Source organism: Pleurodeles waltl, chromosome 9 (assembly GCF_031143425.1).
Source record: "Pleurodeles waltl isolate 20211129_DDA chromosome 9, aPleWal1.hap1.20221129, whole genome shotgun sequence".
In the NCBI taxonomy this organism is placed as follows: Eukaryota; Metazoa; Chordata; class Amphibia; order Caudata; family Salamandridae; genus Pleurodeles; species Pleurodeles waltl.
Genome location: NC_090448.1, coordinates 260832719 through 260857547, shown reverse-complemented (window position 1 = coordinate 260857547; position 24829 = coordinate 260832719).

Sequence of the window (24829 nt, the reverse complement as noted above, 5' to 3'; positions counted from 1 at the left end):
TTACCACACCGGCCGCCAGGGGGGAAACAACAGCCACCACGGCGGTAGCCACCTACAGCCAGGCAGAAGACAATGTTCTGCCCACCGTATTAAGACTGCGGAAACAGCCACTTTTTCCACAGCGGTACCAACAACATCAAAAGCCTAGTGGAAACACTGCACAGAAGGGAAAGAACTCACCTTTGGAGACACAGGGAACAACCACGCCGCTATGGAGCCCGATCTGCATGTCTTCCCAATTCTTTTCTATGTCCTGCTCCACCACGAACACCAACAATGGCGAAGCCGATGACGGTGAGTACAGCTGCCTAGCACACAGGGGAGGGGGAAGGGAAAAGACAGTGACACACGCATGCACAACACCCCCCCCCCACCCCCAACACCATAAACACAATCAGCTGCAGTAATAAAACATATTTACCCCGTACCCCTGATGAATAATGCACGTACAACAAGAATGTTCAAAAGTGAGTGTAATGAGATCAACACAGTAGAAATAAGAAAATGCAATGTAACTGTTATATACATATGTACAGTTCAAGAGACACTGCCCAGTCCTCAATGTGCATGGCCCACAGGGCCACAGGCCAAAGTCCAAGGCCCCACTTGTCACCTGCATCAACACGGAGAGAACACTGCAGGGGCATCAGTTGGAAAATAGGCAGGCACCTCAGGGGGACAGGGAATGGGGGGGGATGGGTCCTGTGGGATGCAGCTCCCTCCATTGCCGGTGCCTCTGCTCCTTTGCCAGATGATGCTAATTAACATAAGGAGAGGGTGACAAAACCAAAAGTGGGGGGAGAGACAAAGGATACACTGGGTCAAGGGCTGCACCAACACCACCGCTGGCATACACACCACTCCCACTCCCACTCACAGGGAACAGCCCTACGCACTATGCATTGCACTACCAGTTATATTGCTAGCCACCAAGGCATGAAGAGGGGCACACATCGCCAAATGCAGCATATCTGGGGCCCATGCAGCCCTGACCAGTAGTGGATGCCCACGGGCTAGGTAGAACTTTGATTTCTTCAGAACCCTGGCCACCATGGGACCTACTCTGCAATGTCAGGCCTGGAATAGGGGCACGCACTGACACACATCCCCCACCCGGATACCACCCTACCATGTGTAAATAGTAATGATGGGAACTGTACTCACCCCCTGTGGCTGCTATGATGCCCTAAAGTGCCCATCCAGTTCAGGATAGGCCACTGACAGTATGCGGCCCATCAGGGGGGTCAGGGTTCGAAGGGCACCCCTTCCTCGTTGGGAGGCCATCCCAAGCTGGGCCTACGCTGTCTTTTGTGCCCAGTGTCTCAAGTCCTCCCACCGTTTCCGACAGTGGGTGCTCTGCCTGCCGTAGACCCCCAGTGTCCGCACGTCTTTGGCGATGGCACGCCATATCCCCTTCTTTTGATGGGCGCTGACCTGCAGAGGAAAAACACACAGGAAAATAGTATCAGTCAGACAGTCCTGCCTGTTAAACTTTTGGCCCACCCCTTCACATCACCATTTACACACACATGGCCCAGCACACAACCTGTATGCCGCCCAGAGGACTCCCCCCCCCACAAGAGGCCTTCACACACACCACTCCATGCATTCATGCCACATGCATCGTGCCCACAGTGTACTCACCTGTTGGTCTGGAGGACCATACAGCAGTCCATACTGAGGTAGGTCCCCATCCACCAGTCACTCCAACTCTGCTGAGGTGAAGGCAGGGGCCCTTATCCCAGTCACATGGGTTATGGTAGGTTCCAGACACAGGTCACAGCAGCACATGCAGTGTAGGTCCTCTCCTGTTGAAGGTCAGGTAGCAAGTCAGTGATCAGATAGAAAATGGCGGCCACGTTTGAGGCAGTTCATACGTCACCCCTGGCGTACATCACCATTGGCCACTGTAACCCGTAGGGCCCAATGTTAACCAAGGAGGAGTTGCACGGCGGTTCCCAAACGCCTACTGCAACGGAGCACCACGTCACTGGAATTACCTCACTTCCACCTGGGACAGACAGACGCCATTTCAGGGAGGGGGGCAGGCCCTGGATAATAACTGCATCACAGTTCAAATTTGGATATACAGGAGAAAGCCCACTTAACCATTACAAATTAACACCATACATTGTACTGTTGTGGCTCCAATGTTCAGTTTGTGACCGGTTACTCACTCTTTTGTCCCTTACACTTCTACCACTGAGGATGAATATTAGATGGATACATACCCCGGTGTACAGACCCCTTGTGGACTTGGCAACAATGGAGGACCAGCACATTATCCTCACCTATAGACTTAACAGGGCCACAATCACAGAGCTGTGTGCCCAATTGGAGCCTGACATGATATCTGCTATCCGTGACCCCACTGGGATCCCACCTCATGTGCAAGTCCTATCTGTGCTCCATTTACTGGCAACTGGTTCTATCCTAGTGACAGTGGGCTTGGCAGCAGGAATGTCACAGCCAATGTTCTCAATAGTGCTGACTAGAGTTTTGTCTGCCCTGATTAAACACATGTGCAGCTACATAGTTTTCCCCCAAGTGGAGGATTTGGCCACAGTGAAGGCTGACTTCTAAGCAATGGGACATATGCTCAACATAATTGGGGCGATTGATGGAACTCATATTGCATTTGTCCCCCCCCCACCAGAATGAACAGGTGTTCAGAAATAGAAAGAGTTTCTAGAATGTCCAGATGGTGTGCTTGGCTGACTAGTACATCTCCCATGCAATGCTAAGTATCCAGGGTCGGTGCATGATGCCTTTATCATGAGGAATAGCAGCATCCCAAATGTGATGGCCCAACTACAGAGGCACCGGGTGTGGCTAATAGGTGAGCCTTGGTTCCCACCCAGTAGATGTTGGTGTATGGGTCTGTAAGAACGTTACAGTGAGGCACAGGGGCGAACCAGAAGGACAATCAAAACAACCTTTGGCCTCCTGAAGTGCCTTCATATAACAGGTGGATCCCTGTGCTACTCACCAAAGAAGGTCTGCCAGATAGTAGTGGCCTGCTGGGTGTTGCACAACCATACCTTGAGACGCCATGTGCCTTTTCTGAAGGAGGAGGAGGCTGGAGATGCCCACGTGGCAGCAGTGGACCCTGTGGACAGTGAGGATGAGGAGGCAGAGGATGAGGAATACAAAACAGCAGTGATACGACAATACTTCCATTGATACACAGGTCAGACAGTGTTACTTCACATTTCATTGTCATTATTTAGATTATCTCTGGCATGCTATTATTTCCCACTTCTTTGCCAACTTACTGTACCCTTTGGCAATTCATTTTGCAGATGTTGGTGCACCACTATCGCTCCTGGTGTGATCACTGCAGGAAACTACAGGTCTTTCCTATGTGAACAATTACTGTACAGTTGAATTGCAATGTTTGCACCTGGTTAAACGAATACATACTTTACAAATGTAACATACTCCATACTTGTAGTTTTTTCAAAGGGTGTTTATTAAAGTGCTAAGAAGAAAAGGAGCAAGTGCATTGGGATGGGGTGATGATGGAGGAAAGTTCAGGGTATTGTTCCAGTCTATTTGTAGCAAAGGTGCATAGTCCAAGGGGACATAGGAAGGGGAGCAATGGCAGTTCAAGGTGGACAGGACGACTGTGTGGGGCACAAGGGTGACAATCAGGAGAGTCTCATTTCCTGGCAGGGGTCTTGGCAATAGTCTCTGGCTTCTGCCTGGGTCGCAGGGTACGTTTGCAGGGTGGTTCACCTTCTGCAGGTGGAAGGGTGCTGGGGAGGAGTGCTGGTGACCTGTTGGTCCTGTGGCAGGGCCTCCTGTCCACTAGCGACAGCGCAGGCGGATGGCAGTTCAGATGTCTGGCTAGTGGCAGGGGCCCACTGTTGTGAGACTGCCTCCCTCAAAATGTTGGCCATGTCTGCCAGCACTCCTGCAATGGAGATCAGGGTGGTGTTGATGGCCTGCAAGTCCTCCCTGATCCCCTGGTACTGTCCCACCTGCAGCTTCCTGTTCTCCTAAACATTGTCCAGGATCTGGCCCATCGTGTGCTGGGAATGTTGGTAGGCTACCAGGATCTCGGTAAGTGCCTCCTGAAGAGTCGGTTCCCTGGGCCTGTCCTTCCCCTGGCACACAGCAGTCCTCCCAGTTTCCCTGTTGTCCTGTTCCTCTGTCACCTGAACTGTGTGCCCACTGCCACAGACCCCAGGTCCCTGATTGTCTTGGGTATGGGGGGTGCTGTGGGGGCCCCCCCATACCCACTGCTGATTGACATGTCCTGGGGACAGAGGTATGGGTACGCTAGGTGGGTGCTGTGCTGGTGTTTCCAGATGGGGGAGGCTCTGATGTTGTCTGTGACTGGGCCTGCGTAACCGACTATCCAGAGGTCCCTGATGGGCCAGGTTGGTCATCCAGATCCAGGTGACCAGAGATGCTGTCATCACTGTGGGCCTCTTCAGTTGGGGGAATGGATAGTGCTGGCACCTCTTTTCCACTGTCATTGGCTGAGATACCAGTGGGGATGTAAATGCTGTGTTATTGTTTCTGTGTCTGACATATTATGTATCTGTGGCTTGCCCTCTTTGGTTGTATTTGCCCTGGCCGTTGTGTAAATTGGTATGTGGTGGGCTAGCTAAATCTCTCTAGTGTGCATGTTTTGGTGATAGGTGTCCATGCTGGGCTTGCAGTGGTGCCCATGCATTGGTGGTGCATACAGACCTTGCCATTGGGATGGGTGGGATGTGATGGTGGGGTGTGTGGGAGGTGGTGGAGTGATGGGAGTGAGGGTGAGGGTGGGCGTATGTGATGGCAGACAGGTAGAGGGTGAAAGTAGTATAGAGGTGACTTACCAGAGTCCAGCCTCCTCCTACTCTGGCCAGGCCCTCAGGATGCATGATTGCCAAACTTTGCTTCTCCCATGTTGTTAGTTGTGGGTGAGGACGTGGGGGTCCACCGCCAGTCCTCTAGATAGCAAGCTGGTGTTGTGCTGCTAGGGAACGCACCTTCTTCCTAGCAATGGATATCTGCTGCACCTGTGCTCCAAATAGCGGTGGCTCTACCGTGACGACGGTGTCTTTGTGGGGCCATGTGTGTTGTGTGAGTTGTGTCGGTGAGGGTATGTTGGGTGATGTGTTGGGGTGTGTGATGTGGGGTGCGTGGGTGGTGTATAAGTGTAGGTAGTGTGTGGCTTTGGTTTTGTCTGTGGTCGTGGTGTCTGTCTTGTGCCAATGGCTTGTGGTTGTAAGGGGTTGTGTGTAATGTTGGTGTGTGTTTTATATTGGAGTGGGTGTGTGGGTGTGGTGTGTATATGTGTATCAGGTGTGTGTAGTTTGAATTGTCCTATGTGGTGTTGTTTTGTTTGAGTGTGTATATTTTGAGCACGGCGGTATGTACCGCCAATGGTTTACCACCATTGAATGTCTGCCGTGGTGATTCGTGGGTCACAATGTGATGAGCTAGTTCTGTTGGAGTAATGGTGTGGGTTTTGATACCGCCAATTTACCACTGACCTTTGGTGTGGCGGACTTGTGTGGGTGTCTGAATTTTGGGTGTCAGTGATAAACTGGCGAAAACAAAACCTCCACCGTCACGCCAACAAAAATACGCCCACACTATCACGACACACAAATCCACACAGCGGTCTTTCAACCAGGTATTCCATTGGCGGTAACACCGCTGTGCTCAAAATACACACACATTTACAAAACACAGCCACATTGGACAATTGGAAATACACACACATGATACACATACACACACCACTCCCACACACCCATTACAATATAAAACACACACCCACATCACCCAGAAACCCCTATGACCACAATTACCGAGAGAAGGCCAGAGAGAGACACCACAAACAACTACCAAGCATCCACAGACACACAATACCATCACCCACAGAACTTCCACGCACCTCACACAACACACCACTAAATATCACCCCACTTATCACTACCCCACATATCACCACACCACCGCATTGCACGGCAATGACACCCCAGGTTCTCTCAGGAGGAGCTCAGGGTCATGGTGGAGGAAATCGTCTGGGTAGAGCCACAGCTATTCGAATCACAGGTGCAGCACACCTCCATAGCTAGGAAGATGGAGCTATGGTGCAGAATAGTGGACAGGGTCAACGCAGAAATCGGGATGACATCAGGAAGAGGTGGAACGACCTATGGGGGAAGGTGCGTTCCGTGGTCTCAAGACACCACCTTGCAGTTCAGAGGACTGGCGGCGGACCCCCCACCTCTTCCCTCACAATTAACAACATGGGAGGAGCAGGTCTTGGCGATTCTGCATCCTGAGGGCCTCGCAGGAGTAGATGGTGGAATGGACTCTGGTAAGTCAAATCGTAACTATTACATCCCCCACCCTACCTGCATGCCATCACATACCCCCACCCTCACCCCCAACACCCCAACTCCCCACAAATATCCCAACATCACAAACCACCCATCCCAACACCAAGCCCTGCATGCAACAACAAAGCATGGACACCCATCACCAAAGCATGTCCACTGCACATACCCATACACCCCCCTAAACCACCATCACACAAGGTCCCACACAGGAATGCAAGCACTGGGGTACACACCTATTGCACACCATGGCACACACAGATGTAATAAACATCCTTTTATACCCCTGCAGGACCCCTACCCAACGTCACTGCACAGGAGGGTCCACACATGTCCACATCACCAACAGAAGAGGCCCACAGTGATGACAGCAGCTCTGTCCAACTGGACCTAGATGACCAGCCCGGCCCATCTGGGACCTCAGGACAGTCGGTTCCCCTCACACAGTCACAGGTCACTACAGAGCGTCCCTCCTCTGGAAACACCAGCACAGCACCCACCAGCGGGCCCATACCTCTGTCCCCAGGACACGTCAATCAGCAGTGTGTCCACCACTACAGGGAACCCAGGCTAACCCACCACCCCAACAACAACAGGGACCTGGGGGCAGTGGCAGTGGGCACACGGTCCAGGGGACGGAGGCCCAGGAACACAGGGGAACTGGGAGGGCTGCTGTGTGACAGGGGGAGGACAGGCCAAGGGAACCCACTCTCCACGAGGCCCTCTCCTCCATCATGGGAGCCTACCACCACTCCCAGGAGACGATGGCAACGGTCCTGGCCAAGTTTCAGGAGACCCAGCGCCTGCAGGAGGAACAGTATTTGGGCTTCAAGGAGGAACTCAGAGCATTCAATTCCACCCTGGGCACCATCGTAGGGGTGCTGAAGGAAGTACTCAACACCAGGAGGGACACTGTGGCACAACAAGGGGCCCCTGACACTAGCCTGGATGATGAACTGCCCACCACCTCCGCCGGCGCTAGTGGACAGGAGGCACTGCCACAGGACCACCACACCAGCACCCCACCCCCTGCAGAGGGAGAACCACCCCACAAACGGTCCCTGAGATCCAGGACAAAGACAGAGAACGATGCCAAGACGCCCGCAAATAAAGGAGACCATCCTGAATGTCAGCATACTGTCCCACTTTGTCGCCCAGTCCATCCTCAAACTGCCCCAGCTCCACTTCCTATGCCCATTTGGGCAATGCACCTGTGAGACTAACAGACTGGACTCTGCCATGAACATTCCTCCACCATCACCCCTCACCATTTTACAACCCCCTCCAATATTGAGCACTTAAATAAACACTGTTGAAGCACAAAACAATCTGGAGTCAGTCTGTGATTTTGAAATAGTGTATTAGAAATTACAGTGTCAAAATGCTCTTTCATATGTAATGTCAACATACCTATGTCACACAGCTCTAGTCCATGAGGAAACAAAGCAGATGTCACACAGTGGGACCCACATCTGTGAAATCGTAAGGGAAAGTGACAACTCAGTGACCATACACTGGGTGAAAACGACAGACAGTAGAGAGGTAGTAGTGTTAAAGTACATGTACAGTAGTAGGCAGGTTTGCATTCTTACCTGTGTCTCTCTGGAAACATTGCAGGATCACCATGTTCCTGTTGTCTATGTCCTTTTCTTCTGTTTCCTCATCTTCACTGTCCACAGGCTCCACAGCTGCAACAACACCGCCACCTGTCGTCGCAAAGCTAAGTTGTGAAGCATACAGCAGGCCACGATGATCTGGCACACCTTCTTTGGTGAGTAGAATAGGGATCTACCTGTCATATGGAGGCACCTGAACGTGGCCTTCAGGAGGCCGAAGATCCGCTCTATTATCTGCCAAGTTCACCTGTGGGCCTCATTGTAGCATTCCTCTGCCCTTGTCCTGGGATTCCTCACTGGGGTCGGTAGCCATGACAGGTTGGGGTAACCAGAGTCACCTGCAAATGGCGAGGGACAACTGTTAGACACGCACTAACCTGTAGGGATATCCGCAGACCCAGACAACCATTCCCACAGACTTGCTTCCAGGTGCTCACCTAATAGCCACACACGTTGCCTCTGGAGTTGACCCATCACATAAGGGATGCTGCTATTCCGCAGGATGTAAGCGTCATGCACTGAGCCAGGGAACTTGGCATTAACATGGGAGATGTACTGGTCTGCCAAGCACACCATCTGCACATTCATGGAATGATAACTCTTCTGGTTTCTGTACACCTGTTCACTACTGCGGGGGGGGTACCAAAGCCACATGTGTCCCATCAGTGGCACCTATGATGTTGGGGATATTTCCCAGGGCATAGAAGTCACCTTTCACTGTAGGCAAATCCTCCACCTGAGGGAAAACGATGTAGCTCCGCATGTGTTTCAGCATGGCAGACAACACTCTGGACAACACGTTGGAAAACATAGGCTGGGACATCCCTGATGCTATGGCCACTGTTGTTTGAAATTACCCACTTGCAAGGAAATGGAGTACTGACAGCACCTCCACTTGAGGGGGGATTCCTGTGGGATGGCGGATAGCTGACATCAGGTCTGGCTCCAGCTGGGCACACAGTTCCAGGATTGTGGCACGGTCAAGCCTGCAGGTGATGATCACATGTCTTTCCTCCATTGTCGACAGGTCCACCAGTGGTCTGTACACCGGAGGATGCTGCCATCTCCTCACACGTCCCAGCGGACGGTGCCTACGAAGGACAACAGCGAGCACAGAGTCAACAAACTCAGAGGTACGTACCCACAGCTTACACAGAACACGAACCATAATCTGATATTTGGCCTGTATGAGTGTAGAGGCAAGGCCTAGGTATGTGTGACGCAGTTAAAAATTAAGCCATGTGGGCCCCTGAAATGGCGGCTGCCTGACCTGTAAAGTGGGACAATGGAATGTGAGGTAACTGCGCTGGCGTTGTACACCGTTGCGTTAGGCGGTCGAAGACCGCGGCGCAATGCTGCATTGGTTAACATTGGACCCTATGGGTCCCAGGAGCCAATGACGATGTACGCCGGCGGTGACGGTACGCACCGCCGCAGACGTGACCGCCATTTTCTATCTGTTCAATCACTCGATACCTGATCTTCGACAGGAGAGGACCTATACGGCAAGTGCTGCTGTGACCTTGGTCTGGAAGAGACAATGGCTCGTGCGTCTGGGGAAAGGGCCCCTGCCTTCACATCGGAGGAGTTGGAGAAACTCGTGGATGGGGTCCTCCCCAGTACACGCTACTCTACGGTCCTCCAGACAAACAGGTAAATACACTGGGAGCATGATGTATAGGCCATGCCTGTGTGGAGTGGGGTGGATGAAAGATGGGGGGGGAGATTGAGGCGTGTATGAAACTACGGTGAGTGCATGTGCATCATGGCAAGGGTAGGGATGGGGGCCAATGACTGTGACGGTGCATTTGGTAATAACTTTTCTTTTCCCCCTGTACAATTCATGTAGGTCAGCGCCCACCAGAAAAAAGATATTTGGCGTGCCATCGCCAAGGACGTCCGGACCCTGGGGGTCTACCACAGACGGAGCACCCACTCCTGTAAGAGATGGGAGGACATTCGCCGCTGGAGCAAGAAGACGGTGGAGGCCCAGCTGGAGATGGCCTCCCAATGTGGGAGGGGTGCCCGTCGTACCAGGACCTCCCTGATGTTCAGGATCCTGGCGGTGGCATACCCGGAGTTGGATGGGCGCTTGAGGGCATCACAGCAGCCACAAGGGCGTGAGTACACTTTCATTCTGCTGATTTTGCGTGCAGTGGAGGTGTCTTGGTGGAGGAGGTGGGCTTTGGGTTTCCCTAGGCCAGGGCGAGTGAGCTAGTTAGGCCCCCTTGTTCTGGCAGACCCTGTGGCACCCTAAACCCACCTGTGTATAGTGCCAAGTACACCTAGTCAGGCTCCTATGTCATCCATGTGTGCAGATGTCGTCCATAGCCTTGTAGGCCATGTCCCAGGGATTGAACAGTGGAGGCCAATTCCGCGGTGTAGTGCAGGGGGCTTCTGGGTCTGTCGTGTCCGCCAACAGAATTGGTAATGCATGCACTCAACATGTCTTTCTTCTGTCGTCGTCCCCCTTTTTGTGGTCTCCCTGTTCTTGTGTGCATTAGCAACATCAGGCGGAGGAGCAGTGGCACCGGAACAGGAGGGAGTTGCATCCCACATGGCCCTGGAGGGCAACACTACAGATTCGGAGTTCACCAGTGGGACGGAGGGCGAGGGGAGCTCCCGGCAGTGACAGGAGCTGACATCCAGTGACACAGACTCGTCCTCTGATGGGAGCTCCCTTTTGGTGGCGGCCCCATCTGTGCCCCCCGCATCTACAGGTACAGCCGCCACCCCCCCTACCAGCACCGCCCTCCCAGCAGCCCCTCAGCCTTTGCCCCGTGCCCGCTCACCGAGAAGGGTGGGCATCACCTTCGCCCCAGGCACCTCAGGCCCTGCCCCAGTCACCCCTGCTGCCCTCAGTGAGGAGGCCATTGACCTCCTCAGGTGCCTCACTGTTGGGCAGTCTACCATTTTGAATGCCATACAGGGTGTAGAAAGGCAGTTGCAACAAACAAATGCATTACTGGAGGGCATTCATCCTGGTCAGGCTGCCCTTCGGTGAGCTTTTCAGATTCTGGCCTCAGCACTGATGGCAGCCATTGTCCCTGTCTCTAGCCTCCCCCTCCAACTTCCTCCACCCAGACCCAATCCCCTCTACCCCAGCCTCTCCCAAGCACACCTTCAGACCAGCATGCACACACGTCAACACACAAGGGAAGCTCTGGAAAACATAAGCACCACACATCCCACAGGCACTCACGCAAGCATCACACACATGCAGACACACCAACATCCACTGTGTCCCCCTCCTCCTCATCTCCCTCCTCCCTCCCAGTCTCGTCTCCACTCACACCTGCATGCACTACATCTACAGCCACTACTTCCATCACCAGCACACCCACCACCATACCCCACTCACGTGCAGTCACCACCTCCACTGCCATTCAGATGTCCCCTGTGTCCTCTCCTAGTGTGTCTGTGACGCCCCCTCCCAAGATACACAAACGCAGGCACACACCCACCCAACAGCCATCCACCTCACAACAGCCTCCAGCACAAGCACCTTCACCCAAAGTCACCAAACGAACACCTCCTACAAACACAACTTATTCCTCCACTCCCAAACCCCCTCCAGCTACCTGTCCCAGTGTTCCCCAAAAACATTTCCTGTCCAACCTTGACCTCTTTCCCACACATCCCCCACCCCATCCGTCTCCTAGGGCCCAACTCTCCAGGTCCCAACCTAGCACCTCAGCCACAACATCTCCGGGACCAGTGGTGCCTGTAGTCACCAGAATCTGGAGGGCACCGGCCACCAGGGCAGCCAGTGTGGCACAGAGCCACAGCACAGACAGTCCCCGACCTGTTAAGCATCAAATGTTGGCCAGTGCCCGGCAGGAGAGTGGGAAGACTCCAGCCACCAATGCCGCACCCAGGGTACAGGTGGGAGTGTGGATTCAGCTGCGATACCTTCCAAGGTGGAGAAGGGCCACAAGAAGGTCAGCAAGGCTGGGAAGAGCAGCCATCATCCCCGCTGCCCAGGAGGCCACCGCCACCAGCTCTGCTGCCCAGGAGGTCACCGCCAGCAACAGCCCTGCTGCCCAGGAGGCCACCGCCAGCAGCCCTGCTGCCCAGGAGGCCACCGCCAACACCAGCCCTGCTGCCCAGGAGGAGACCGCCACCAGCCCTGCTGCCCAGGAGGACACCGCCAGCACCAGCCCTGCTGCCCAGGAGGAGACTGCCACCAGCCTGCTGCCCAGGAGGCCACCACCACCAGCCCTGCTACTCAGGAGGCCAACGCCACCAGCACAGCTGCCCAGGAGGCCTTCACCAGCACCGGCCACGCTGGGCCAGACATGACCGCCAGCACCAGCCCGCTGTGCCAGACATGACTGCCAGCACCAGCCCCGCTGGGCCATGAAGGACCGCCAGCACCAGCCCCGCTGGGCCAGACAGGACCGCCAGCACCAGCCCCGCTGGGCCATGAAGGACCGCCAGCACCAGCCCCGCTGGGGCATGAAGGACCGCCAGCAGCTGAGTTACTGCAAAGGACCCCGCCGCAACAAGCACCGCTGAAATGGGCATCGCCGCCACAAGCACCACTGAACAGGGCACTGCTGCCACAAGCACCGCTGAACAGGGCACCGCCGCCACAAGCACCGCTGAACAGGGCACCGCCACCACTAGCACCACTGGCCCATGAGCGCCAAGGGCACTGACGCTACTGAGTCCGTAACGAGCAGGATGAAGCACTCTGGGCACCAAGCACCCTCCAGAACCAGTGGATATTGCCATCCACTACCTCTTTCCTTGGCAGAATGAAGCACTCTGGGCACAAAGCCCCCTCCAGAACCAGTGGAGTATCACATCCACTACCTCCGTCCTTGGCAGGATGAAGCACTCTGGGCACCAAGTCCTCTCCAGAACCAGTGGATATTGCCATCCACTACCTCTGTCCTTGGCAGGATGAAGCACTCTGGGCACAAAGCCCCCTCCAGAGCCAGTGGAGAAAGGCATCCACTTGAGAGAGTGTGACTTTGCACTCCCCAGGATGGTACAGTGAGCAAACCACCCACTGTGGAGACTTGAGAGACTGTGGCTTTGCACTCCCCAGGATAGTACAGTGGGCAACCCACCCACTGTAGAGACTTGAGAGACTGTGGCTTTGCACTCCCCAGGATGGTACAGTGGGTAACCCACTCACTGTAGAGAGTTGAGAGGCTGTGGCTTTGCACTCCCCAGGATAAAGCAGTGGGCAAACCACCCACATGTGAGACTTGAGAGACTGTGGCTTTGCACTCCCCAGGATGGTACAGTGGGCAACCGACCCACTGTAGAGACTTGAGAGACTGTGGCTTTGCACTCCCCAGGATAAAGCAGTGGGCTAACCACCCACTTGTGAGACTTGAGAGACTGTGGCTTTGCACTCCCCAGGATGGAACAGTGGGCATGTGGCCCCCTTGTGGATTTGGCATTGTGCACTCAACCGGCTGAGGTGCCCCCTGTTTCCCTTCCCCCTGAGGTGCCTGTTTTATTGCTATCTGATGCCCCTGCAGCGTTCTCTCCGTCATGTTCGGGGATTGAGTGTGGGCCTCGCCCATACCGTGTGGGCCCAGTGTTCCACGGACTTCAATGGAGCACAACCTGGACTACTATTCTTAGTGTATATTTTGTTTATAGTGTATATCTATATTTTTGCATCCTGGATTTTAATATATTACAATGGTTACACTCATTTCCTTTTGTCTTTATATTCTTCCAGGGGGTTAGGGGGTGTAACTGTAATGTATCAATCTGTATTAGTGTGTGTGTTGTCGTGGGTGGGGATGTTGCGTATTGCGTGTGTGTGTCCCTGTTTATTCCCTCCCTCCTCCCCTGTGTCGTAGGTGCAGTACTCACCATGGTTTTCGCCGCCGGGGTTCATGCTCCTGGTAGAGGAGCAAGAAGATAAGGGCTGGCAGGATCCGGAGCTCGGGTTCCATGGCGTCCTGATTCCTCATGGGGTGTGTAGAGGTGAGTGTTTTCCCTTCAAAGTGCTGTTTCTGCCGTGTTTTTGTTCACGGGGAATCCGCCCCGGAAAAGGTGGCAGATTGGTAGGTTGTGATACTGTGGGCGCCTGTCTGTTGGCGGTGACCGCCGCGCTGTTTGTTTGTACTGCTGTTGCGCTCGGAGTGTTAAAGTGGTTGTCTTTGTTCGCGGTTTCCGCCACGGTCTTGATTCCATTTTTTTTTCCACCAGCCTGTTTACTTAACACATATTTTCTATATTAATTTACTACCAATTAAAAATATGTCAATGTTTTCTACATGTACTAATATTAGTTTTGATGTTACAAAACAATTTATATTTTTCACTGTGAACTTCATCTATTTGTCTTACACAATTTTTATTTTCTTATACCACTTAAACATCTATGACTAATTGTATCCTCTGCTTTATCTGTTCTTGTTCAATATTATTTCACGAGTATTAATGTTTTATAATTACCCAATGCACTAATTTTGATTTTCTAAAGAAAATAAATGTTATTGTAATATTATGAATATAATACTGTTGGAAATGGGGTTTCTGGTTGGCGAGAGTATGCACCTAGGCCAGGCAGAACTCACCCACTCTAGTAAGGGAGAGGGAGTTATATATCCTAGATTACCCTCGCTCACCCACTTGGTAGCTTGGCACGAGCAGTCAGGCCTATCCCAGAGGCAATGTGTAAAGTGTTTGCACAACACACAACACATGTGACGCACTATCCCCACCACAAAGGAAACACAAGTTTTATATACAAATAAACTGTATTGTATACATCATTAGACCAAACACAACATGTCAGTAATACCTTGCTACCCAAACAGTTGTCAGAACATTACACAGTACTAATACTCTGCAAAAGCCAGCAGTAGTCACATAGAACACATATGTTACTGATTATTCTGCAACATAAACAGTTGTCAGGAAAACATTACTAGAGAAATGCACATATCATAGAATCATCCTACTGCCCATAAAAGGAACATCAGAAAACACATGGCAAGTCATAAAAAACACATCATCATAAATGCCCATATTATCATATCCCTGAGAAGGCGTAATCATAAAAGCCTGAAATTCCACATTAACCGAAAACAGGGACGTCCATGTCCCAACGGTGGAGCTCCTCTGCTCCAGTCTCTGTCTGCGGCATTGTGTGGCTAATTCTGGCAGGACTGGAGACATCCGTCGAGGGTCACCACCCTGACCTGCGTACGTGTCTCTGGTAACCTGTTGGGGGGGCCAGTGGGGATGGGGGACTACCTCCCCTGCGAGCCAAAGACAGGTGGAAGGGCCCCAGGAGACCGGGGGGGCTCCAATGAGGTTTCTGCCTTACCCAGGAGGCACACAGCCTGAATGGGGGCCTGGTGAAGCGGGGGACCTCCGATGAGGCTCCCTCCCCACCAGTGTTTCTGACAGCCACTGCGGAGGCCCAGTGGCAACAAGGACACTAAAGGAGGCCTGGCGGCACTGGGGGCCTCCGATGAGGCTTCCACCCAGCCCACAATGTGCGCACACTGGAGGGAGCTAAGGGTTGCAGAGGGCAGGGGCCACAGCCCTCTGGAGACACAAGGGGGGCACATAGAGGCAGGGCCCAGCAACAGCCCAGCACAAGGTAGATGCAGTCAGCGGCAGTTCCTCCTAGTGACCCAGCAGGTCACAGGTCAGCACAGCAGCAGCAGTCCAAGGCAGTCCCTGGTGAGTCCCTCCAGCAGCATTCTGGGTCCAGTTCAAGTAAGTTTCTTGTGCACCCTTACATGGGGAAAATCCCCTGGACTTATACTCAGTTTTGCAAAGCATTCCAAAGAGGTTCCAACCAGTTACAACTGGTTCCAAGAGTTCCCCCACTCTTCTCCAGCACAGGCTCCAGACATCAGTTGGGGGTAATTGAGCCCTTTGTGTGAGGCCAGGGCACAGCCTTTACAAGTGCAGTGTTCCCTGCCTCCCCTCCACCCAGCCCAGAAAGACCATTCAAAATGCAGATGCATCTCTGTGACACCTCCACTCTCCCTGTGTACAGGCTATCTGAAAAATATGCACAAAGCCCAGCTGTCACTCTGTCCCAAACTTCCATTGGAGTCAAGCTGCAAAACACCAGAGTCATAAGCACAGAGAAATGCTCACTTTCTAGAAGTGGCATTTCTATAATGATAATAAAAAATCCACCTAGCAGCATTTCTCACTACTGTTACAACCATACCAAACATGCCTAAGCTACCCCTTCTAAATCAGACAATTCCCCTAGTCACAAGGCAGGGCATTTCCAATTGAAATCCTATGAGCAAGGCAGCACTCACAGCAGTGAGAAACCAAATAGGCTGTTTGTCACCACCAGGACAGGCCACACAACCAGGCACATGGGCTGCCTTCTACATACATAGCACCCTGTCCATAGGCCTAGGTATGGCCTACCATAGGGGTGACTTACAAGTAGTAAAAAGAGAGTTATGGGCCTAGCAAGTAAATGTAAATGCCAGGTCTTTGTGGCAGTAATCAGTGCATGCAGGCCCTGCACTAGCAGCCCTGAGACAGTTTTGAAAGGCTACGTTTGTGGGTGGCGCAAGCATAGCTGCAGGCCCACTACTAATATTTAATTTACAGGCCCTGGGTATGGGGATACCACTGTACAGGGGACTTACAGGTAAATTAAATGTGTCATGTATGTGTAAGCCAATTATACCAACTTTGGAATGGAGAGCCCCTGCACTTTAGCACTAATCAGCAGTGATAAGGTGCTCACGTCCTAGAGCCAACATCTATAGGTCAGAAAAAATAGGAAAAGTTTAGGGATGACCCTGCAAAAAGGGCCAGGTCCACAAAATACCTTTTAAAATAATTCACTAAAGTCAAGAAAGAAATGAAGAGTCTACTTTCTTATTTTGATGTATTGCTTCTAAACTAATAAAACGTTATTATATTTTTCTTTTTACTTATATGAAAATATATTTTCTTTTGAAGAATGGATGTATGTATACAGAGTGCATTAAGCAACTCAAGAAATCTGTGGAAGTTGTAATGCAGGAGGTCTCAGGAGGTGGAAATGCACTGCCTAGCCTAGGAATTTAACAAAAGCAAAGGGTAGCTAATGGAGACCAGAGTTTTGCTGAATTAATATGTTGAATTTATATCTACTTATTGTACATAGTTTGCGGGATGATGGTATCTTATGCTGTCTAAAAATGAAAAATACATGTATTTTATTTTAATGTATTACTTCTAAATTAATAAACTAAGTAATACTGTTTAATGTTAATTACTTTAAATTGCTACTTAACTATTTTATCTGCTATTCCCAAATGTTTGGAAAAACTGCACAAAATGGAGTGAGTGGTTGGATTTACTATTCAAACAACAGTCCACCAAATATTGGGGAGAATGCAGAACTTGAAGGAGCTAGATTTATTCTTCTCCCTCCAATTCAACAAACATTTGGCATGGAAACATTTGGGGGTGCAGCACAAATATATCATTATAACGTCAGCCTCACAAAATTGTGGGAGAAAGGTTCACTATTTTAGCTGTAGTTCTACAAATATTGGGGAAAGTGCAGGCATTTGAGGGATTTAAGAAAAAGTGACACATCAGCTATGATGCGCCATTTTTATTGCACCCCTCTACCAGCACCTAACAGCATCACAGGTGTGCCATATTTATAATACAGAGCACCATGGTGGTCATTAGTACAATAGCCTCAACATTTCTGACGCTATTGTGGTGTTTTTCTACACTAGTGTCAAAAATGTTGACCCTAGTGCAGCAAAGTGCAAGAAGGCTCATAGGTTACTATGAGAGCGTCATTTTAACGCCTGCTCTGAGCAGGCATTAAAAATTATGCCACAAATTGGCAAGGTAAAATCTTTTAAATTTCACTGTGCCATTTTTGCAGGCCTCCTAGCAATGGGACACCCCCTAACATACATTAAGCCTGGTACAGGCATAATGTGGCGCAAGGGGGTACAAAGTGGCGCAATGCATGCATTGCACCACTTTGTAAATATAGCACAGCAGAAAAGCCACTTTAACGCCACCTTAGCGTTATACAAATGACTCTATGGCAGCATTACGGTGGTGCTAGGGGCTCTTAAATATGTCCCCCCTGTGTTCTAGCTCCAGTCCAGTAAACACTGATTAAAATGTATTAGTGAAACAGCAAAGATTTGGAGGGGAGATCTACTCTTCTATGTCTAGTCCCAGATTAAAGAAAGTGCAAAAGTAGTGCAAGATAAAATTTAATATTGTAACTCCACCCCCACAATTATAGAGGTTTATGCAAAAAAGTGGATGAAAGTAAGATTTATTGTTCATCAAAAAATGGATGAAAGTAAGATTTAAGATTCCACAAACATTGGGGAAAATGCAAATATTGAGGAGGGTGAATTGGCTAATCTAACTCCACTCAAAATTGGAGAAATTGTTAAAGGTTGAGAGATTTGGTGGCGGGGGGGGGGGGTGAGCTTTACTTTTCTTAATCCACTTCCAAAAACATTGAGTAAAGTTAGGGAAAACAAATAGACTATTCTACCTTATCTATCACATACATTGTGTAAAGTGCAACAATTTGTGTGGGGGATACGATTTACTTTTCAATTGGCAAGTGCATGACCCAAGATGTTTGGTAAAAGTGACATTTCCAACCCAAATCGCATAAACACTTTGAAAATGGCTAAAATAGAGAAGGTGGTCACAAATGTCCTATAACTGTACTAACTGTAAATAAATTGTGTGGAACTAAACATAGTATCCAAACTGGAAACCCTAATGCCTGTTTAATTGTTTTACATGTTTAAGACTTGAGAGTTTCATATATATATTTATATATTCATTCATATTTAAATACGTATACTCCTAACACCAACTCTTTACAATATATTTCATAAATAATCCACCCCCAGAGTAAACGAACTTCGATCATTAGAAACGAAACAAATAATGAAATGAAACGAACTATCCAAACACTGAAAGTAAGGGAGATTAACACACAATAATATATGTTACCCACGTGGGCCACATAAAAGGACATGCAGTCTCTCTATAATGGCATGTAATTTTCATTGAAACATGACATATAAGTGAACTCCAAAAATTGGCAATAAAATCAACGTTCTTCTGTATTGAGCCATTTGAAAAGCTTAAGCAGTTTGTTAATAAACTCTGAATTGAAAATAAGCAAGACACCTTGGATGTTGGCAGTATGGGGTCTTAAAAGTTGGCACACAGATTTTTTTTTATAAATCCCAGGGGCTTGGGCGATACAACAGCCACCTCAATCATACTCTGTGAATGCATGAGAGGGGAACTCCTTGAATTTCATTATGACTTGGCATCGATTGGAGCATGCATTTTATCAAATATCCAGTGATAGCATTCAGATTTAATTGGGAGTGAAGTTTCAGTGAAGATCTTTCCTGCTATAAGTTTCGGCCTGTAAGGAAACTGGTTATGTGGCGTGGTGTGCTGTGGAAGGAGAGGTAACCACGATTGAATGCAGGAACAATGAAGATGTCCGATGCACAAAAAGGCTGTTATGCAAAGCGCTATCAGGCTCGTTTACGTTGCTTAAAAAATGTTAACTTTACCAGGGTCCATAAAGAGCCTAGTATCAATTCTCTTGTGCAGCTCATATTTTTGATCCAGACTTTCATGTTTTGGGTCTCAAAGCACAATCAGTCTTTCCTGTTAGGCAGCAGGATTTGTAGCGGTTACAGTAAATTGCAGAGGGGTCTCGTTTTTCTATCACAGTATGAATCAGCAACCTGATTCAAGTAAAACATGCAATTCATAATATTATGTATGCCAAACACCAGGGATAATCATTGTGAGCACGTACAAACCAGTGTGTTTGACTGGCTGGGTGATCTATGTTAATAGCAATAAAATGCCTCCAATGTGCAAAAACATTTTAAATTACTATATTTCACTCACTGACAACATCTATACTTGTCCTTAAGGGACTATCCTTGATTGTCTTCTAAATGAAACTCAATTTATATAAATTCAGGGCCAAATATATTATTATTTCACGCAATGCAGCAAGATACCTTGCTGCGCTGTGTGGGAGGGATGGAATGCGGCATATCTATTACGATATGGCGCATTCTTGGTCTCTGCCTGCACTTGCACACAAACTGCTGCCTAGCACCAACACATGCACCATGGTGCCAGAGTGCCTACATTACAGGCAGGAATGTCTTTGTGCCAGAAGAAAGATGATTTCACACAATCAATTTGATAAGGTGTTCCGTTTGCTCTGGGAAGGGTGAAACCCAATCTATTTTTTCAGTGGTTTCTCTTTTTTATTCCATTCACTTATACAGACATAAACACGTGTACTGCTTATCCAATCAACACCTTTCCGGTTGGGAATATAAATTGAGGGATGCAGTTTATTGGAGCATCTGAAAATATCACTACTTAGCTGTTCAACATTGTTCAACTCAATAAAGCTACCTCATTGTTTTGGGTTTAAAATGTTCAGAAATATATTTCAAAGAAGCTAATATAGTCAACAGTTTCAACATAGACCTTTCACTGCGTTTCAATGAGAATTTCACTCAGAGTATTATGAACCATCAGAGCCCACACTGGGATTTTGTATAAAGAATGGCCTTTCCTTTTGCACATGAAGGTCCCTTCAGACACAGTGGCCCAGATTTAAGAGGGTCTAGCGCTTCCTTGTACCACATTAGCATCTTTTTCTTTATGCTAATGTGGCCCAACGATGTAAAAATCGCTGCACCAGATTTACAAAGTGGCACAATGCATGCATTGTGCCTCTTTGTAACACCTTGAGCCACATTAAGTCTGCGCCAGTCATAATATATGCAAGGGGGGCTGTCCCCAACTAAGAGGGGGGCGCAAAAATGGAGCAAAGAAATCTAAAGGATTCCTTTGCTCCATTTTTTGCAGCATTTCTAAAGCCTGCACAGAGCAGGTGTTAAAAGGAGGCATGCCATTATTTATAATGGGACTCAATGTGCTTTACAGGATTAGCGTCAACATTTTTTACACTAATCCTGCAAAGCCCCACACTAGCATAAAAAATACTGGTGCTAGTTTCCTAACTACAGCCATGGTGTGCCATATATTAAATATGGGGCACAAATGGTGATGTTAGGGGGGGCGCTAAGAGGCGCAAAAAAAGTGGTGCTGTAGTGGATGCTGCGCCACTTTTCTTAAGTCAGGCTCAGTGTTTTAGTATTTCTTATGTTCAATACATAACTCTGCTCTTTGCTAATTAATGCCCCTAAGAAATTCTAACTGATTCCTCATTGATTTGTATGTTATTTGTAGGAAGATGGGACCCTGCTTGTACAGACGGTGTGTTTGCCTGAAATGCACCTAACAGTCTTTGAGTTCCCACTTTCCTTCAATGAACGGTGCTAAGGAGAGCATCTGGAATCTCTGATCCAGCACTGTATGTGGAAGTGTGGTATGGTTTCCTACCTAAGAAAGTAGACTCAGCCTTCATTTACCCACTGAACTATCCCTTCACATGAAGCACTGACACTTATGTGGATCCCCTTAAATGACCCAAAATACCAAGTTTCAAGGGTTTACATTTCAGCAGTGACTCACTGCTCCAAGGTGTAACTCAACTATCCCAGGAATTGACTAGGAACCTGGGGTACCTAGTCAATAAAAAAGAGGTGTTATGTAGTGCTTTTATTCAAGAGCAACCCTGAAATGTGTGTTGGAAGGAAGGTCTGCCAGGCAAATTCTGACACCCAGCACATCTTGTCATTCTTTTCAGTTATTTCTCCATATTCATATTGGCTCATCTCCCCACATGATTAGATTAGTGAACTTTGCAGCAAACAATCTCCAACACATTTGATATGCAGACATACCATTCTACCTTAAGTGAATTTAAAACAATTTAAGGCAAAATCCAGGTGTTCCTTAAATACATAAGCAAATCATCCACTTGTTACAGTGTGAATGCTGAATGGGCCCTTCTCAGGAAATTTCAAAACTGTTTCCACTTAATCAATCAGCTACTAGGAGAGAAAGTTGAGAAATTTCATAGTGAAATTGATGACATTTGCTACATTTTTTGAAAGTCTAAACACCGCCACACTCATTGTTTTATAGTCTGTTTCTAATCATAGGGAGTAAGGACAGGCAAGTGGAACATTGAAGTGAAAAGACAGGCCTTCTGTGGTAAAAAATGTTCCCATTTTATAAATCTGTACTTTTGGAAAATATTTTTGTACATTTTTTTTTCTTCTGGTTTTAAATAATTGAAAGCAGTTTAATTATATAATTATCTAAGGAGGGCAAAAAATAAATATTTTCTTTCTGTTTGTCACTGGAAGCTAGAAAAATAGAGCAGAAGAAAGTAAAGCAACAATTCGTTTTCATGTCCTGAGCTGCTTTTCACCTCAGCTTCGAGCTCTGGCAGCAGGAATTTCGAGTTTTGACATCTTTTCTTTATATTCAGAGATTGGTGTGTCACAAGATGCTTAATTGACATCCAATAGACTAAGGCCCTCCTTACAACCCTGTCGGTTGGTGATAAAGTGGTGGTAATACCGCCAACAGGCTGGCGGTTAATACTGCTAAATTATGACCATAGCGGAAACAATGCAGACAGACAGCCACTTTAACACAACAACCGCCAGGGCGGAATCAACAGGCACCATGGCGGTAACCGCCTACAACCAGGCGGAAGCCAATATTCTGCCCACTGTATTAAGACACAGGAAACTGCCACCTTTTCTGGGGCAGTAGCAACAACATCAAAAGCCTGGTGGAAACAGATCTCAGAAGTCAAGGGACTCACCTGTGGAGACTCAGGGAAGAACCATGACGCCATGGATCCCGAGCTGCACATATTCCCAAAGTTGATTTACATCCTGCTCCACTACGAACACCAACGACGGCGAAGACAAACATGGTGAGTACAGCCTCCTAGCACACAGGGGAGGGGGGAGGAAAAAGAGAGTGACACAGACATGCAACATGCAACACCCCCACCCCCAACACCATACACACAAGCAGATGAAGTAACATAACATATTTACCCCATATTCCTCAGGAATAATACAAGGAGAACTCCAATAGATCAAAGTCGGAGTAATAAGATAAAATAGTAGCAATATGTGCATCCAAATCAAAAAGTATATACATATTTACAAATGAAGGGACACTGCCCAGTCCTCAATGTTTGTGGGCCACAGAGCCACATTACAAAGTCCAAGGCCCCACTTCACTCCTGCAACAACACAGAGAGAACACTGCAGGGGCATCAGGTCGAAAATAGGCAGGCACCTCAGGGGGATGAGGAATGGGGGTCACCTCAGCCGGCAGATGGTACAAAGCCACTGGTCCTGCCCTATGCTTTGTCCTAGGGAGTGCAAGGCCACAGTCTCTCAAGTGGGTGACTTGCCCACTGACTCTGGAGGGGGGAACATGCCCTGTGCTTTGTCCTGGGGAGGATGGGGTTAGTGGATGGCATCTCCACTAGTTCTGGAGGGGGCATCGTGCCCAGTGAGCTTCATCCTGGGGAGGATAGGATGAGTGGATGTCATCTCCACTAGTTCTGGAGGGGACATCGTGCCCAGTGAGCTTCATCTTGGGGAGGATGGGGTGAGTGGATGGCATCTCCACTGGTTCTGGAGGAGGCATCGTGCCCAGTAAGCTTTTTTCTGGGGAGGATGGGATAAGTGGATGGCATCGTGCCCTGTGGTGCAGATCTTGGGGAGTGCAAGGTCACAGTCTCTCAGCTAGGTGTCATACCCACAGGATTTGCAAGGGGGCAGGTCGCACAACAGGCCATGGAGGCAGGTTTACTGAATGTCTGCAGGCCGTGATGACTGTCCAGTGGTGCAGTGGTGCTGCTGCTGGGAGTGGTGGGAGAGGCTCCAGCCCATCCCCTGCAGCCTTGGATGGCTGCCCACTGGTGCTGCTGGTCCTAGTTGGATGGGGAGGCCCCAGCCCATCGCCTGCAGCCTCGGACAGCTGCACCACCACCGTTGGTGGTGTGGGCTCCGCCAGAGTCCCAGCACCAGACCCCTTGTCCTTACTGCCTGCAGGAGCATGCCTCTTGCCCTTCCTGTCAGCAGCTGGGGATGGCTCCTTGCCCTTCCTTCCTGCAGCTGGGGCTGGCTCCTTGCCCTTCCTTGAAGCACTTGGGGCAGGCACCCTTTCCGTCTGGCTGGCTGGTGGCTGGGTTCCTTTCCCACCTGAAGTTGCTGGGGACACTACTGTGCCCGTGGACTTGGTGGCTGATGTGCTTGCCTGGGTTTTGACCTCCCTTGACTGATATGGAGGATGGGGGAAGGAGGAGAATGAAAGAGGGCATTGGTGGAGAGGAAAAGCTTCTTAGGGATATTGGGGCGGGAAGATGGAGAAGGTCTGGGAGTGGAGGAAGAGGGAGTGGTTGTAGGAGGTGTCAGTCTGCTGTGTTTGGGTGCAGGTGCATGGGCTGGATGCTGTTGTGAGGTGGATGGCTCTTGGGTGTCTGAGTGCTTGCGTTTGTGTACTTTGGGAGGAGGGGGCATGGACACAGTGCGATGGGAAACAGGGGCTGGATTTGGTGGTGGTGACTGCCAGTGAGGTGTGTGTTGTGATAGATGTGCTGGTGATGGTGGTAGTGGATGAAGATGTAGTGCATGCAGGTGTGAGTGGAGACGCAACTGGAAGGGAGGTGGAGGTGGAGGGGGACACAGTGGAGGCAGTGGATGTTGATATGTCTGCATCTGGATGGTGTTTATGTGAGTGCCTGTTGGATGAAGAGTGGTGCTTGTCTTTGCCATGTGCACTCTTGTGTGTTGTCCTGTGTGTATGCTCGTCTGCCTGTGTGCTTGGGATAGGTTGGGGTTGAGGGGAATGGAACTGGGAAGAGAAAGATGGAGGGTGCAGGGTGGAAACAGGAACAATCGCTGCCATCAGAGA